Source organism: Galeopterus variegatus, unplaced genomic scaffold, assembly GCF_000696425.1.
Source record: "Galeopterus variegatus unplaced genomic scaffold, G_variegatus-3.0.2 Scaffold1362, whole genome shotgun sequence".
Lineage (NCBI taxonomy): Eukaryota > Metazoa > Chordata > Mammalia > Dermoptera > Cynocephalidae > Galeopterus > Galeopterus variegatus.
The window spans coordinates 204706-209629 of NW_007727473.1; positions in this window are offsets into that span (position 1 = coordinate 204706).

The window sequence follows — 4924 nt, forward strand, 5'->3', positions numbered from 1 at the left end:
CGGGGGGGGGGGGACCATTAGGTTGATGTAACTGGGTTGAGAACTGCGCTGATGCAGAAGCCAGAAAGTTGTTTCTAAGTCAGGAGGCTTCTTGTAAAGGGAAGTGGGGAGGGGCTTGGTGCTGGAGTGGAAGATGAGGCCTGTGGCTATTTCATGCTGGTGCTTATTGTGTGCACCATGGCGCCGGCCACATCCAAAATCCATCACAGATCCCTATATAGGGATAGCTGGTTAGCTCACTTGGGAGAGTGTGGTGCTGACAACACCAAGTCAAGTGTTAAGATCCCCTTAGTATAGAGTGTGAGAAAGGGCAGTCAGTTTGGGTAGAAGAAGAGTGCCGTCAAAGGGTGTGCCCTTTGGTGCCCACCTCCTTTTTGAGAGAAATGCCACTGGCTGGCTAGAAGAGCATCCTCCAATAGCTGGGGGGGCATGAGACAAGTCCCTCGGCCAGGTGCCTGGGCTTCATAGAGACCAGATTTGTAGAGAGTAGTCAGGGGAAATCATAGAAGTAGGCAGGACAGATCCACTAACTCACCCTGAATTGAGGCTGGTGTTGGATGCATTGGTCTGAAATGGCAAAAGGAGAGAGTCTCAGAGGCATCCAGTTCAGCAGGTCCAGGATGGGTGGCCGAGGGCCAATCACCCCAAGAGAGAGGGGATTATCCACAATGTCAGCTGAAACTCTTCCCCAATTTTGGCACCATAATGAAAGAAAGTGAGCTGAGATGCCAGGTACCATGCAAGCTTTATTAAAGGAAGAAAATCTGCTGGGCTGTGCTCAAAGTGGCAGGCAGCCCAGGGCTGCCCTGAAAATAGGGGACAGCAGCAACAATGGGTTTGCAAGAGTCTATATTAACTTTGGGGTGTGAAATATACGGGCCGGGGGGGGGGGGACCATTAGGTTGATGTAACTGGGTTGAGAACTGCGCTGATGCAGAAGCCAGAAAGTTGTTTCTAAGTCAGGAGGCTTCTTGTAAAGGGAAGTGGGGAGGGGCTTGGTGCTGGAGTGGAAGATGAGGCCTGTGGCTATTTCATGCTGGTGCTTATTGTGTGCACCATGGCGCCGGCCACATCCAAAATCCATCACAGATCCCTATATAGGGATAGCTGGTTAGCTCACTTGGGAGAGTGTGGTGCTGACAACACCAAGTCAAGTGTTAAGATCCCCTTACTGGTCATCTTTAAAAAAAAAAAAAAACCCCCACTAAGATTAAATAGATTTGTTTATAAGGTTTTATTAAAATTAGCTGTAATATTAACAGTACAGTGGTACAAAAGTAAAATTTGGTTTCCTTCTTTTAAATAAGATGTTCATGTAATATTAATAACAGATAATAAAAGATTTATGTTCACCTTTTGTGTAAGCTACAAAAAGTAAACAATAAGTAGGAGATGTTTTCCATAAAATTCATGAAGACCTGACCTGATGAGTACCTCCTCCCGGCCATGGAGGATTGCTGCTTCATGACTTTAACCTTTGCTGGAGACCTTTGGAACTACTTAGTACACCAAATTTTGGGCTGGAAATCATACATACATATCTATTTGGTGGGAATATCTGAGGCTCAGACTGGGCCTTGTGTAATCTGACAAATGGACTCCCCATTTATTAGATCCTAAGGTTCCTAAATACCACCTTATTTCAATATTACTGTACCACCATGGATGGTGTGAAATTCTAGCCCCCCAGTCCCAATATTTCCCCCATGTATTTAATTCTCTCCAGCTTTGCCACACTGATACATACTTCTAATGGTTGTCCTAGACCCAAAAACTCTACCACCATGGGAACCCTCCTACTACTTGTGACCCTTACTTTCAATGTTCTTCTGAAATCTTTGGTAAAAGGGACAACTGGCAGTTAGCCCATTTTGTCTTATATTCAGATGGTCAGTCAAAGGGCCTGCATCCTAATTCCCCACCTAACCTTATTATTGGGCACCAGCTTTATCGTGAGAGAAAAGAGTCTACAGGGAAGGACACCCCTATGGGATGCCTAGGGATAAGGGGACAGAGTGTCAAACTCCTCTGACTTGGAGATGTCCAAGGACAAATGGCTGCATCAGAGAGGGATGACTTCCAATGGGCCCTGAACGTAGATGGCTGAGGAATGCCTGCCCATCTACTCAAGTGGAGAGTGGGCCAGGAAGAGGATGCTTGCACCTTGGTTATTGACTCCTTCCTCCTTCTTCTCCTCCTCCTCCTCCTCCTTCATCTTTTCCAGCTCTCTTTTTCACATGCCCATAGGAGACAAGATGGGAAATACTCCAGCAATCCCTGAAAGTCACCCTTGGGGTGCATATGAAAGAACTAGAACTACTTTAAACTAGATGGTTTGAAAAGGAAAAAGCTCACATTTTTCTGCAATGTGTCTTGGCCCCAATATGTTAGATGATGGAAAATAGTGGACTCAAATGGTTCTCTACATTACCACACCATCCTACAAGTGGATCTCTTATGTTGCAGGGCCCATAAGTGAACCGAGGTCCCATATGTGCAGGCCTTTATGACCTTATATCGGGACCCAAACCTAAAAGGAAATTATCTGATTTGCTATGTGGTAATCCAAGTGAAGCCTACTTCTCCCCCTGAGACTGACATCCTTGATGAGCCCCTCCTAAATAGTGGCACTCAGGTTTGAGAGAAGGTTACTGGCAGGGTTTGTTCAGAAACTGCAAGGCTCATTTAGAAACATTGGTTGTTTAACATTATGAGATAAAGATGAAAGGTGGATTATTTCCTACAGTTACTGAAACAGTAACAACGTACAGCCTACAATGAGACTCAGTAGCTAAGACATAGCCTAATTGTTTGAAAGAGTAGGAACAACTCAATTAATGGACACATGAGGGACAGCCTCTCCTTTCTGTTCTCTCACCGTATTTCACCTCGTGGTGTATTGAATCTCAGGTGCTTTGCAGCCTTACTTACTTTTTCTGTCGTATCCCTTTTCATGTATCTTTTCTCTTCTGTAACACTTTTTGTACACTGTTAAAAAATACCATTGGGGTATGAAAAATGACTCAAGTATGAAAAAACAGCAATTTGTATGTTTGAGAAAGCTCTGCATGGTTGCGTTTGAGTAACTAAGTTTGTACCTTTTGGTCATTAAAAACTTGATGGCCAAAAAGAAAAATGTTTTTGTTTGTTTTTCTTCCTCTCTCTGAGTTTCTTTAGGTGGAATGAGCCATCCTGCTATAGGGAACGGCAAGGGAGCCTGAGAATGATGCCCCTTCTTCAGCAGGCTGCAAGAGGGTCTTGTATGTGCAGCACGGCTTCATAGGAATTTCTTGTTTGTTCACCTTTGGTTGCTTGACAAGGCTTTTCAGAATTAAAGGCCAACTTTTGGCTTAGTGTAGCTTTGGGGGATTCCAAGGGCCCCAGAGTTTCTCAAGGCCATACTAGCATGTCCTTCGGAGGATTCCAAGGGCCCCAGTGTTTCTCGAGGGACATGTTAATAACACATTAAAATTAAATGGTTTATTTAAAAAGGCACTGTCAGTACTAAAGGTGTTTTTGATGCGTGTTCCTGGTATGGGTTGGCTCCATTTAATTTTGTCATTAATCTTCCTTGTTAGTGATATGTGCATTAACCCATTGTGGCTGTGGTCATGCTCCTGTACCTGTGGAATGAAGTTATTATGATAGATTTCTATCTACATTCCCCCAGGGAGATGGTAGGTCTGGGTGCAGTAATGTTTATAACTAATTGATCATCAACCAGTTACAGAATTCTTTGTTTCTCCCCACTCCCACAGTTTCACTTGATTTACCAAGAACATGTTCTTTTTTTAGTAATAATAAGAATGATATAGTGTGTTTTTGTTAGCTTGAGTAGGATCATTTAATTTTTCTCTTTGTTCCTAATACTGTTCCCAGAGTCAACTGGCAAGAAAATAGAAAGTTTTATTATAAAGATGAATAGGTAAAATAGTAAAGATATATAAAAGGTTTTTTTTTTTTTTTTAAAGATGACCGGTAAGGGGATCTTAACCCTTGACTTGGTGTTGTCAGCACCACGCTCAGCCAGTGAGCGAACCGGCCATCCCTATATGGGATCCGAACCCGTGGCCTTGGTGTTATCAGCACCACACTCTCCCGAATGAGCCACAGGCCGGCCCTATAAAAGGTTTTGATATTAATAGATTTTGTTTAGTTTACAGTGTAATTGTTTTTAATAGTAGTATAAAATATAATAGAACATTATAATCAAATTTCATTATATAAAATCATGTGGTAAATATTGTGATTTTGGTTAAGATTTAAAATAATTAATACAAAACATAAAACATTAAATTGTTAAATATAAGTATAAGTAAGATTTTTTTTTTTTTCCTTTTTGTCTTTTTTCGTGACCAGCAATGGATCGCAAACCTCAGTGTCGCGCCCGTACCGGACCGGGACCGGCAACGGGATCGCAACCCTCGGTGTTGCACCCGCACCTTGCTCAGCCAGTGAACGGGAACCGGTCTGTATGTGGGATCCGAACCCTTGGCGGGAGCGCCGCCGCGCTCCCAAGCGGCGCACTGTAGCAGTGCGCCACCGGGCCGGCCCTATAAGTAAGATTTAATAGGAAGTTTGAATATAAGTTTATGTGTAAGTTTAAAAGGTCAAGAATTGTTATTCAGACCAAAAGTCTGACACTTTAATGCCAAGCATGCTGCTATTGTATAGTTTCCTGGCCACAAGCTACAGGTTTTAGGGTGAACTATTGATGCATGAATGGGTGCTTTTGTCACAGCATGATTACTTTGGAACATTTTGTTTTTTCTTTAGAGATGAAATAATAAATGTTTTGATTAAAAGATAAATCATCATGTAAAAGGTTAAGTACAAAATATAAATAAAGCAAGATTTTTGTGGTTGTTGTCCACACTTGCACTAGACATCTGTGGTCCGTCTCTTCCTTTTCACCGAATCCACA